The sequence below is a fragment of the Gavialis gangeticus genome, unplaced genomic scaffold (assembly GCF_001723915.1).
Source record: "Gavialis gangeticus isolate Ggan-Ray unplaced genomic scaffold, GavGan_comp1, whole genome shotgun sequence".
Taxonomy (NCBI): Eukaryota; Metazoa; Chordata; order Crocodylia; family Gavialidae; genus Gavialis; species Gavialis gangeticus.
This window is the reverse complement of record NW_017729014.1, coordinates 9,897,712-9,909,934: the sequence shown is the minus strand read 5'-3', so window position 1 is coordinate 9,909,934 and position 12,223 is coordinate 9,897,712. Positions and strand designations below refer to the sequence as shown.

The following is a 12,223-nucleotide window of genomic DNA, read 5'->3' as shown; positions in this document are numbered from 1 at the left end:
ATTCCTTGTCCTTGGAGCCCATCTGCTGCTCCTCAGTCGTTGTCCTGCGGTTGGTTGTTGCAGGTATCTTCCTCTCTGTCTGGGCAGGTAGCAGCTCACCACCGGAGTTCCCTGCCTCGTCCTCTGGGGAGTTAGCTGTTCGCTCGGCTCCGGAGCCCTTTGCTTCTTGTGTTGAGTGGTTGGTGGCTCGTCCTGCTCGGGGTTGCCTTGCCCCTCCTAGTGCGGGGCCCGTGGCCCGTTCTCTTCCGGGGCCTCCGGCCTCCGCTGATGAGGAGTCCCCAGCCCCTTCCTCCCCCTGTCCCTTCCCCGCGGCCGCTTTTATCCCCGGCGGCCGTCTGCCAGTGCCGATGCCGACTTCCGGTCGCGTCGGCGTAAACAAGCGGCAGACGCGTCGCGCGGGCTTCTCTGCCGCCACAGGTAAGTCCCGTCCCAGTTCCCTGGGACACTATGGTAAATTGATGAAGGATTATCAGTACTTCAGAGGCATAACCCAACTATTTTTCAGTGAGAACAAAGCTTATCCAAGCAACCTTTCTCTTGTAATTCCCAGGCAAGCCAACTAGTTCAGGTTGAAGGCACCTCCAAATATGATTGTTTTGTGTTGAGTAGGAAGGTTAGAGGCAACCCCTAAATAAACACCTGAATTAACTTGGCAGCAAAGGCATCTTTAAACATTCAGAGCCAATGCTCAGATCTATAGCTCCATATTTTTTTTGGATCTTATTTATGATGTTTGTAACCTGGCATGTACTTTGATTCTCTGTATGGCCTTTTTCAGCATGCTGTGAAGTCATCAAAAGACCTTTATCCAGGAAGGTATCCACAGCATGAGATAACTCAAAAAGTTAAGACCTGGACAGCAGCAAATCAACAGTCTTTATAGAAGATATGCTCCAGAGTATGCTAGATTTGAAATATCTGCAGACAGCTAGGAATCTAATCCTCTACTTCTCTGCACATTGTGCACCCATTACAGAGGTCTAGCTTGGGGCACAGCACTGCGTTGGTAGCTTTCTCCACTTGCTTAGTGTAAGAAACCATGACAAGAAGTGCAAGGCAATGGCGAAGCAGGCTTTGGGCCTTTTAGGCCCGGACCCACAAAGGTGCCTGTCTCCTGTGAAATCAAATCCCATTAATTATGATAGGAATTAAGGCATCTTAATATCTCTGTGTCTGGGTCTTAAGACTTGCATTTATTTCCTCTGACTTGTATCATGTCAGAAATTTCCATTAAGGTCTTGAGTTGTGATGCTGAAGCTTTCATCCCAATGTGACACCACCAAACAATCATCCTAATTACATCAGACCCTGTCAAATAATCTATCTGTTCTTAAACCACCCCCACTGGGGAGTAGTAGTGGTGTTTTTCTCTGTTTCATGGTACTGAAATCTGACTGGAGCTTGGTGCTGGCCTCTTGTATTGACAAAGATTCAGTTCTGATCAGCGACAATGACTGAGCCCTTTAACGTTCTAGGCTGTAATCTGCAAACTGTCAAATGTAATTACACCACGTTACTGGAGCTGCTGGTGGGGTTTTCTTGCTCTTGGAGGCAAAAGAGTTCACCAAGGACCAGAGGGAAATTCATGGGCTTGTGAGCAATTATCTTAGGGGGCATAATAATAGAGAGGTCCACTGAACGCTCAGCCTGGTCTTTTACTAATAATCACGCTTAATTTTTCAGAGAGCAGCTGTGTACTGACACCATCAATGTGCAGCCAGAAGGTTCCTGTAGGCAGGAGAAGCCAGTTGAGAGCATTAAAAGTTTTACAAGTTTAGACTATTTGGTGTCCAATAAACCTCAGTTTCAAGCAGCTACTGTTCAGGACTAACATGGCCTCTGATCAGGGTGCAACTAAATCTGTTTGTCATGCTGAAACCAGCATGGTTATTTATTAAGGCTGTGCGAAACGGCACCACTCCATTTCAACTTGTGTTTCGACGGAACAGTGTTTCATTTTGAATTTCGTGTCAATTCGAAACTGCTGTTCTGTTTTGTTTCATCAGTCTGGGTTCTGGGGCCTTGCACCTCTAGCTGCTGACAGGCAAAACTTGTGACATGGGGGGGTGCCACTGTGTGTGTTAAGGTGCGCCCACACTCAGCTGACACCAAGGCAGAAAGCAGGGCAGTTCAAACAATGCTGCCTTTTATGCAGTTTTTCCATCCCTCCCCCAGAGCACTGGGTTTGGAGGGGACCTCAGGGAAGGATGACAGTCACTGGCCAGCTACTCAGTCAATAATGAGAGCAGTCCTTTCCCACTCTTTCCCCTCCTCTTTACTTTAGTTTCTGCTTCCCTGCAGGCAAGTCCAGTTTGAGTTTCGAAACTCGAAACTGTCGCGCCCAGGGTCCAGTGCACCCTTGACCCGCGAGCCTGGGTCGGCACGACCGGCTTGGCGCGAGTAAGAACGGTGATCGGACAGATGGGTAGTAGCGGTGAGTAGGAGTCAGGAGATTTAAAGCGTATTGGTTACACAGAAAGTTTATTTTACTTACGCTACTGATGGTTGCAGCGTAGGCAGAAGAGTTGATTACTTAGTTACAGCATGCAGATGTTCTGTCACCCAGCGATTACAGTGGGTTGCAGACTTGCTGAATACAGGTTTTAAGCAGTTCACACAGATTACTACGGTCTGCAGATTACCGAAAGCTCTTGGCGAGAAAGACGGATGACGAAGATAAGACGAGCCGGCAGAAACGGGGTTACGCCAAAAAAAAAAATAAACTGGGGCAGGGAGATGTCTGTAACTGATCAGATTACAGACTGTGTCTCTTGGGAATGCTCCGAGATCTCCCCTTTGGGCGGAAGTTCTTTCAAAGTTATACTAGGCAGGGTGGCCAATTACTACACGCCAGGCATGAATAATTAACAGGTTGGCACTTGTGCTTTCTTTGTTTGCTCAAGTTTCATGCTGGCAGCCCATCCTTCAAGAAAGGGGGGGCCTTTCTTTTAGTTTAGGTGGTACTGAGCCTGTTTGGTCACAAGAGGGTAAGCACGGCACACTGTTCTGATCTTACAGTTTCATTAAAGTCAGCTAATCTCGTTGCTAATGGGTACGTTATCTTTCGTGCTGGGCTGTCAAGTTTAGTTTCTCTGTCGTATGAGAAGCTCAAGTGATTTGAAATGAGGCACAAACAAGGGTGTGTGCATGCAGCGCTGTCAGTACAGAGGGACAGACTACAATTACAGTTTGCTGTGTTAGCCTCTGACCTTTTGCCATCTGCATCCGAAATCAAAGACTTTGATCTTTGACAGAAATGTTTTGAAAATTTTGAAATGTTTCAACTTGCCTTGTTTCGTTTTGTGGCTGTTTCGAAGCTCTCAGTTTCATTTCGATTTTGCTGTTTCAAGCTCGAAACGAGTTGAAACAGCATCAAAACAAAACTGCTGGCGAAATTTTGCCCTGCCCTATTATTTATGGTTTACCTGGTGAAAGATAGTTGTTTTCTGAAGGGTCATCTGCATGTGTGTATTAAAGCAACATTAGTGGCTGGAGGAAAGAGAAGTTTGATGCGATTAACAGAAAAGAAAAAAGTGTAACAATGAATCAGTCGTGAGCTGACTTGCTAAGACTCTTTTTCTTTCTGCTTTTCTCCAGATAGACAGTATACTGCCTAGTAGTACCTGCTGCTCCATTTATTATACTGGCAGTGTTTCCTTGGTGAAGACCCATTCTCAGAGGGTAGAACGTGGCCACCAAACTGATCTGTGCTGAGGCTATGCAGGTGAGAGCTGGCTTCTGGAAACGTGGTTTGTTTTTTGTGAGAGGCTTGTCATTTATTTTTGTTCATGTGCACATACTGCTATTGCAGATGAGATGATGGAGGTTGTAGTTGGAGTAGTTTGAGCGGTTTAGGGTTCAAGGCCAAAGCCATGGTTCTGAGGTGGTGGCTGAAATCAACTCAGCTGTTGTTATGTGACTTTATATGAAGAAGGAAAACATCTCTTGGGGACAGGACAGAGCTTTTGGCTTTTGCATCTGCTCTGTAGATAAAAATGCACAAGGGAGGTGGCTCTGATTTGGGCAGTTAGTTGTGATGACCCTGACACTTGCAGTAGTTTGTGTTCAAAGTTCCAAATCTGGTCTATGATCTTCCTCCATTTATCACTGCAGATGGGAGAGTTTTGTGTGACATGGAAAGAATAAAACAAGAACCTGACTCCCTGCTTTAACATGTGCATTTGATAGAAAACACCCAGCTGTGTTAGGTTTTGGGGGTGTGCTGGGAGAATGGCCAGTGCATCAGAATGGCTTACTCTGCCGGTATTAAATAATGCCTTCTTTCTAAGATGATAGAGTCCCTCCAGAGCAAAGGGGGTTTGTCTATTGAGCCGTGGAGCAAATTGCATGTGGACTGTTCCTGCTTCATAATTTTTTACAGCTTGGTGGCTCACCTCCAAGCATGCACACAGTCAAACCCAAAACATGGATGTTTCCCACCCATATCTCCTGCAAAGCTCAAACGGCTCTGAGACTGCAGCATTTTCCCTTTGCTTCACTAGAATGCTATTCTTTCTTTTTTTCTGAACTGGCGGAAAGCAAGAGGGATGCAGGGTTTTGTGCTTCTGCGACTAGAGTGGGACTCTTTGCTTCCTTGACTCTTCTGCAGGCTTCCTTGGACATTCCCCATTAAAACAGGGGCAGCAGAGCACCCTTTTTTATTAAGACTGTAGGCTCTTCAGGGCAGGGGTGGTCTCTTATGGACAAGGGTGCCAGTTACCCCTCGCCAGTGATGTAAAGGAGATTGGGGCTCTATAGGGTAGGTTGCTCCATGAGATCCACCCATACATGTGATCTTATCCCACACTGAATGCAAACAGTGGTGGCTTGGCCCTCTAGGGAAAGACCGGTAAGAGAGTGCACAGGTGAAGCTGACATACTGCTGATGCACTTGCCCCCACCCACCTCATAACTTGTCCATGTCTTGTGTGCATGTAAAGCACTCTAGTCTCAGTTGGTGTTTCTCGGTGCTACCACATCACAATTACATAACTTCCTCTAGAAACTCAGTGGGTGCATCTACACAAAACGCTACATCTCCATAGCAATGGACTCCCTCAGTATAGTGTACTGCTACAGTGCCGTAGTGGCAAAAAAAAAATGTGTGCTGCCAGCATGGTGCAGTATGGGCTATTACTGCACCGTCATTTAGGACTTCCGAAAGAAAGTCCGAAATGATGGTGCAGTAACAAAGGGCAACATGTAGATGCACCCACAAGGCATCAGAACTGTCTTCACTTCCCCAACTTTGGGCACTTCTCTGAGCCTGTTGGCCAACTTCAGACAAACCTGACAAGAGGGTTGCATTTCTAAGAAAGGCTCATCTGATGCAGTCGATCTGTTGCTTGGAAAACGCCAGAAGACAGGGGCGTTCCACCATTACGACCTTCCTATAGCTCCTCTTTTCTGCATTTGTAGGGGCAAGAGAGGTCTCTCACGCAGCACAGCAGCTCAGCACTAGAACGTATCCAGTGTAAGATGTATGTGAAAGTCAATTTAGACAGGAAGGATCAATGGGATGGCATTTCTCAAGGACACGTGGTGATCACCACAGTGAAATACAGCCAGCGTGGGCTGTCTTTCCACATAACGCCTAGCAGGTTATTTTTAGCATTTCCTCACTGAGTGTCCTAGTACTTTGGGAGGGGCAGGTGGCTGCTTTATACTGAACAATTATAACCAAGCTGAAATGACAAGACATTAATCCTTGAGCAAAGGCATATTAATCACCCGCTTTATTCTCTTTATGTAACAGAGTTAAATATACTTTCCCTAGGAGCAAGTGAGGAATAGGGCATGTAAACAAGCCAACCTGTTTACAACTGACATGGAAAGCATCTGTCCTTGTTCCATTTTTATCCATATTCCAAAGGAAAAAAAAAGACTTCTGTACTGTTTCTAAACTTTTGCTGCTGGGTATAATTTGTCATCTGAGACCTGGCTTTGTTCCAGGCTGATACTGATATTTAACTCAAAGAAATGACATCCTCTCTCCTTTTTCACTTTGTGCCATGAATGCCAATTGGTACAATTTAGGCCAAGCAGAAATTATCATGATGTAGGAAAATCATCCTCACAACTGAGATAAGCAACACAGTTAAAGTCTCTCCTTCAGATTGGGGTAGAAAGGCACTGTTGGCTCAGCAATGGAATAATGGGCAGTTGGCTCCTCAGTGGACAGTTCAAACCCAATGGTAACCTAGCCATCTGCTAGTGGCTAGGAAAAATGAGCTACAATCCTAATGGATGAGTTTGTAAGGGTTGGAATGAGACTCATTCTTCTAAGGCCAGCTGCAAGGAGGCTTGAAAGCTCCAGTTTTATGGTGCTTTTCTTTCCTTCTGTTGTGACAGCCCTGTAGGTTTAGGAACAAGGTTGAAACTATGAAAGGTACCAGTTTGTCTCTAACTATCCATGTGACAGTCTTTGGAAACTAAATTCCTCAGATTGTAGAAGTGACCATGCTGGGCTTCAGGAGTGTTGGCATTGGTGGTGATTTTAATGGGATGGGGCAAAGGCTACGTTTCATAGGCATAGTCTGCATCTGCAGGGGTGTCCATGTAGCATAGGGGTGGGCAATTATTTTGGGCAGAGGGCTGCTTACTGAGTTTTGGCAAGCCATTAAGGGCCGTGTGACAGGCAGCCCAGGGTAGATTAATATTAATTTTCTAAATTTTTAGGGGCCTAGCAGGCCAGATAGAATGGCCTGGAGGGCTACATCTGGCTCCTGGGCCGCATTTTGGCCACCCCTGATGCAGCATCTTTCTCCCTTCAAGGAAATAATGCCACAGACCTCAGCAAACGCTATAGCATGCTTGCTGCCCATCACTATTGCCTCCCTTGCATTGCCAGTCAGACTCTAGGACTTAGGGGCATCATAAGGCGAGTAGAAAATGAAAGGATTATCTTCTAGTTGTCCAGAATGATTTTGGGAGAGCTACCCCCTGTGCAGATAGTGAAGATCCCTTGGGTGGGTTCAGAAGGGGATTAGGTGTTTGGCTGGCCAAAAACTTACTCTGCCTAGATACTTCTGAAATTCCAGGACCTGTTGATGCTAGGCAGCAAGAAAGCTTGGAACTAATCACCATATTTGAGGTGAAGAAGGATATTTTCCCTCTTGCAAGACATTGGCAACTATGTCTGAGTCCATGGCTTCCTTTGCTTTTTTCTTGAAGCATGAAGTTGGGCTTCCCTGTTGTGCTCAAGCACTGTCAAGTAGGCCTGTGCAAAGCAGCTAGCACTCACTTTGGATTTGGATTCAGCCGATTTGGGGGACAGTGATTCGATTCGGTGATTCGAATCACTGTCCCAAATCAATTCAGCCAAATCTGATTTGGAGATTCGGCTGCTGCTGAATCAGCCAAATCTCCGAATCGCACAGGCCCCATCCCCTGCCCGCTCTCAGTGCCTGCTCCGCCTGCCCTAGCTCCCAGCTCTTTAAAACAAAACAAAAAAAGAAAAAAAAGCCCCAACGCACTGGCTCCTGCTTGGCGAGGGGGCAATCCCTGCTCCCCACACTGCCCTGTGCTGCATGGGGGCTCTGCACAAGTCCCCAGAAGCCCTGAGGCCGCTGCAGCAGCCGGTGATTTTGGGGCTTTTTTTTTTTTTTTTTTTAAAGGGCCAGGAGCTGGAGTGGGCAGGGGAGCAGGTGGGGGTCAAGGGGTGCTCAGGGAGGGTGGGGAGCAGGCAGGGGATGGGGCCTGACAGGGGTCCCCCCCATGGTCCCCTCCTCCAGCCTCCCCTTCCTTGCCCTCTGCCTATCAGGTCGGAGTCTGGGTCCAGTTCCCTGCTGCAGCGGGCAGGGACTGCCCGAATCATCTAAGCTCTCTGAATCTTTTCCAAATCAATTTGGACCTTTTAATTGGTCCTCTGATTCAATTCGGATTTGGAGATTCGGCCACTGAATCAGGCTAAATCTCCTCCGAATCAAATTAGCAGCCAAAGCTTTGCACAGCCCTACTGTTGACGTGCTTTGTTTCTGGTGGGGACAAAACTGTCAGACCGCTCCTTGGTATAGACTTGAGAGAATACTGAAGAACTCCCCTGATCAACAAGCGATGAACCTAGGCCATGTCCCCACAAATATTTTTGTATGTCTCACTATTCAGGACAAGCACTCTTGTAATGAGTAATCCTGTTGCTTTCAGGGACTAAAGTTAAGCATGTGCATGAGTCTTGGTAGGACTGGGACCAGGATGGTGAACAAGGCCTTGCTCTCAGGATGCATCTTTGTGGGTGAGGAGAGAGAGCTGTGAAATAAGTCTGGAAAATGAGAAACAAAACTGCTGTTTCTGGCTCCAGGTTTTCCCAGGTGTCTTTAGAATGGGGGAAAACCAAACATAGAGACAAGGCTGGGATTCCTTTTCCCCTGTTGAGGCATTGAGATAGAACCCAAATCTTTGGATTTTATAATGAAAAAAGTCCAGTACTGTAAAGAAATCTTATCTTGCATTGTAAATTAACACTATCTGTGACAGAACTAATAAGATGTCCTTATCTGATGTGGGTGTTTTTCTGATCCCTTGCCAGAGAGCTGGGAGTGACCGAGGCATGAGAGTAAATGTCTGATTAAAAAAAAAAAAGTTGGCATTTCTCCCTAATTCTAACCAGTTTTCTGCTTAGACTAAAGAAGCCCCCTGCTGTGTCTGCAGTCCTCCATGAGAGCCCATGAATGAGATGACCAGAAACAAAGGCGAAATCTAATCTGAATTCTTTGGCTAGGGACAGACATTCAAAAAGCCTGAGCCTGAATTGATTCAATTTTTGCAGGTTAGTCTAACCTAGCTAGGCTGAACTGGTTTGTAACTGCACAGACATCCCCTTTGGACTGAGGAAATGCAGGCATATGCCTGCAGTGGCTTAGGCTAGAAGCTGGGGGGCACTAAAAGAGCCCTCCCTTCCCTTCCGCAGTGCTGAGGTGAGGAGGGGTGTGGTCAGGCCCCAGCAGAAGGCTCTGATTAGGGAATGGTTCTCCCTGACCCCATCAGCTAGGGAGCCAGCAGGGAGTTGATAACAGAGCATTGAGTTACACAGCAGAGAGTTGCACAGGGAGTTGTTAGCATTTATCAGCCCATCAAACAAAACAAAAGCCTCTCATTAGTTCAAGCTCTTCTTAAGCCATGTTTTTCAAGGAAGCAATGAGGGACCTGTTGATTAGCTCCAAAAAGCCCTAAGCCGACACTGTCCTGTCTGCTTTTGTCCTGTCTCCCACAGTGCAGACTGTAACCATCGTGTGGTCTGCTAGCTAATGCTGAGAGGTGTCTGTGTAAGGCAGAGGGGACGGGGGAATCCCTGCTTTAGCAGGGAGTGGGGAGGGGAAGGGGAAGTGAGCAGGAGGAAGCCAGGCAGATGCTGCTGTACCTGCAGTCTGTGCCAGAGCTACAGCCAGGGAGCAGAGGGGTGGGGCTAGCCCTGCTATGGAGCAGAGAGCAGAGCCGTGCCCAGGGTTGCAAAGTATCTGGGATGCTGGGGGAATCTGGTTTAACTTAAACTAGGAAGGGGTCTGAGACAGATATTGCACAAACTGGTTTAACCCAGATTGGTTAAGTCTGCTACTACATTCAACCAGGTTTATCTCAAACTGGTTTCATCCATTTTCAAACTGGTTTATGTGCACTGAATGTTCTGTTACAGGTTTAAACCAGTTTCTGATCACTTAAACTGGTTTGTGTGTAATGTCTGTCCCTCGCCTTTAGTCCAGAAAACCCAAAGGAAGCATCAATTCCAGAAGTAACCCTTGCTCAGAGAGTGGCTTTTTTCTTTCTCATGAATTATGACCCTCCTACATATTTTTGCATTCTAGAGTTGCCAGCATTCTTGACTGCCAGCAAAACTTTTTTCTGTCTTTCCTGGGAGGCATTTTTGTATCTGTGTGAATGCAGTCCCACTGGGAAGAATTTTGCTTAGTAACTTGTGTGCATGGCTTCTACTTTGATTTAAAAGCACCAAACTTGGGGAGTTTCTTGGTGTTTCAACAATTTAAAAATACACTTCATTCAAAATAGCAGGTCAGTACTAAATACAACCCCATGTGGAATAACAAAAAAAAAAATCCTTTCTAAAAAAGAGCATAGTATGTCCATTGCCTCATCCAGAGTCTGAACCTGAACCCAGAGACTTCCCCCAAATCTGAGCAAACAAACAAGGTTTGCAGTAAGCGGTGAAGCTCAATAATATGGTCTTGTGCAGATCAAATGATGGAAGATTTGTGCTCAGTAAGGTCCTGTCTCAGCCTGGGCTTTGAGTGAAGCATGTGTCTGAGGATTTGATTTATAGGGAAGGCTTTCACTTTTGGACATGCTTATTGCAAATTCCATATATGATCATGACCTAGCTTCAACTGCTATCCATAAATGGCTTTCTATTAGATGTTAGTTTATATCTTGCATGGGTCCTGTGAGTCATGGTGGCTGTTAGGCCTGCATTTGGATAGAATAAAGAGAAAGGAGTCCCTGCAAAATCAGCTGTTGGTTGATGCTAATGGAGAGGAATTTTTAGATCACCTTGGGTATAAATTGCTAATTATTTATGTGGCAAATGATTGACATGTTAATTACAGGCCTCTCTTCCTTCCATTTCAGTCCTGATGAATGATGCAGTGGTGTTGCTGTGCAAATAATAATTATATCTTCACAGCAACATAGTCTATGTGTAAGGTACTTTCACAACGTGTTACACATACCAAAATCCCTGCTTGGTGGATCCTTGCTTGCATGGATTGATGCACAGTGGGTAAAAGAGAAGTGTGAAAATATTGTTGCTGGTAGATTTGGTAGGAGAGGGATGCTGGAGAAAGATAAGGAAAGGAACTTGGTTTGGAGCTGGAGTGAGAGGACTGACCTGAAAGCAGGAGATGCTGTGAGATCAGGAGTAGGCGATGTAAAAGTTTTGATCCTGGTACCACTGGAATCAGTGTGAGTTTTTACAATCCTAGAGGGGGGAGTAGGTTTGGAGCCTAATAAGAAGAGCAGCTTAGTCAGAGAAAAAGGTGCTGCAGAGAAGACCAGATAGGGAAGGGGTGGGAGGGGTGAAAAAGCCAAAGAAGCCATTTATGGTAAATTGGTAAGCGAAGCAAAGCTCACACACTGTTCATCATGTTAATAGTGGAGAGCGTAGCAGCCAGTAAAAGCGTGGATCCTTATTGTGCACCCACTGAACACCCAGTTATTTTGATGGTATTGACTGCTGGAGTGGCATGCGTGTTGAGGCTGGTGAGAGAGAACGGTGGGCTTCCGGGTCTCTAGGACAGTACTAGGTGGTATGTTGACTCAGGGGCTCAGCATTTGCTGAGGGAAGGGAAAGAGGTATGTGAATTTGTGCCCTGAGCTCATCATATACATTAATTCCACAACTCTAGAGCAACTGTAGGCAAACAGCGTGGGCTTTTTCAGGAAGTAGAAAACACTACTCTGCCCCCTTCATCAGAGGCTCCTTTGAGGTTGGCGTGTGGGAGTGTTCTTCATTGTACAAACAGTCTGACCTATTTGTGTGAGCAGCTAGTTTGAAGGAGCTAAGTGACTTAGTCAAGGTCTCCTGGCAGTCTGGGCAAATGTTCTGTGATGATGCTAAAGAAGGAACTTCATTGGAACCAGGAAGACTTGTCAACCTTAAGTCTTGCTCTGTCCACTCGTTGTGGATTTGAATGCACATGAACCAGCTCCAGGCTCCATGCACTCAGATTTGGGAAACCAGGGTTTACACTGCTTCCCAGCTCAAACCAAGAGACTCCAGTGCTTCCTTCTTCCTAATTCGCAGCCTAAATAGTATCATTGCCTTCCCTCTTTCCCCACAAATTTTTCACATCTCACCCTCCCATAATAACAGCAGTGCAGTCAGGGTTATGCAGCAACATATCTTATGAAACCAGTTCCTTTCCTTGCTCAGAGCAGAGGGGATGTATGTGGGGCTATGAGCTTCAGCCCTTTGTTGGGGCTTGCTATTTTGTAGAGGTGCACTAATATATCAGTGCCATATCAGATCAGCACCGATATAAGGAAAATTAACATTAACACCTATCGGCTTTTTTTGGCCAATGTAGCTGATAATGTATGATAAATATAATATGCCTTCTGGCCAGGGCCCCCAGACGCCGCGTGCATGAGTGCAGCCACAGCATGCATGCAGCCAGGAGTGCACCCGCACAATGTAGAGAGCAGCGCCCTGCAGGTAAGTCTGTGGAGGGGAAAGGGTGTGGGGAGGGGGGCAGATCGAGGCCCGCCCGGTGAG

The 12,223-nt window shown here is 46.4% G+C and overlaps 1 protein-coding gene across 2 annotated transcripts in view; it reads left to right on the top strand.

Moving 5' to 3' along the window:
- The first annotated feature begins 3,597 nt into the window (after positions 1 to 3,597).
- Positions 3,598 to 12,223, top strand: part of MIB2 (mindbomb E3 ubiquitin protein ligase 2) — a 92,952-nt gene continuing 84,326 nt past the window's right edge. For both annotated transcript variants that reach the window (XM_019511712.1, XM_019511710.1), the window contains exon 1: positions 3,598 to 3,724. The gene's annotated coding sequence lies outside the window, so the exon portion shown is untranslated. The remainder of the gene's footprint in view (positions 3,725 to 12,223) is intronic.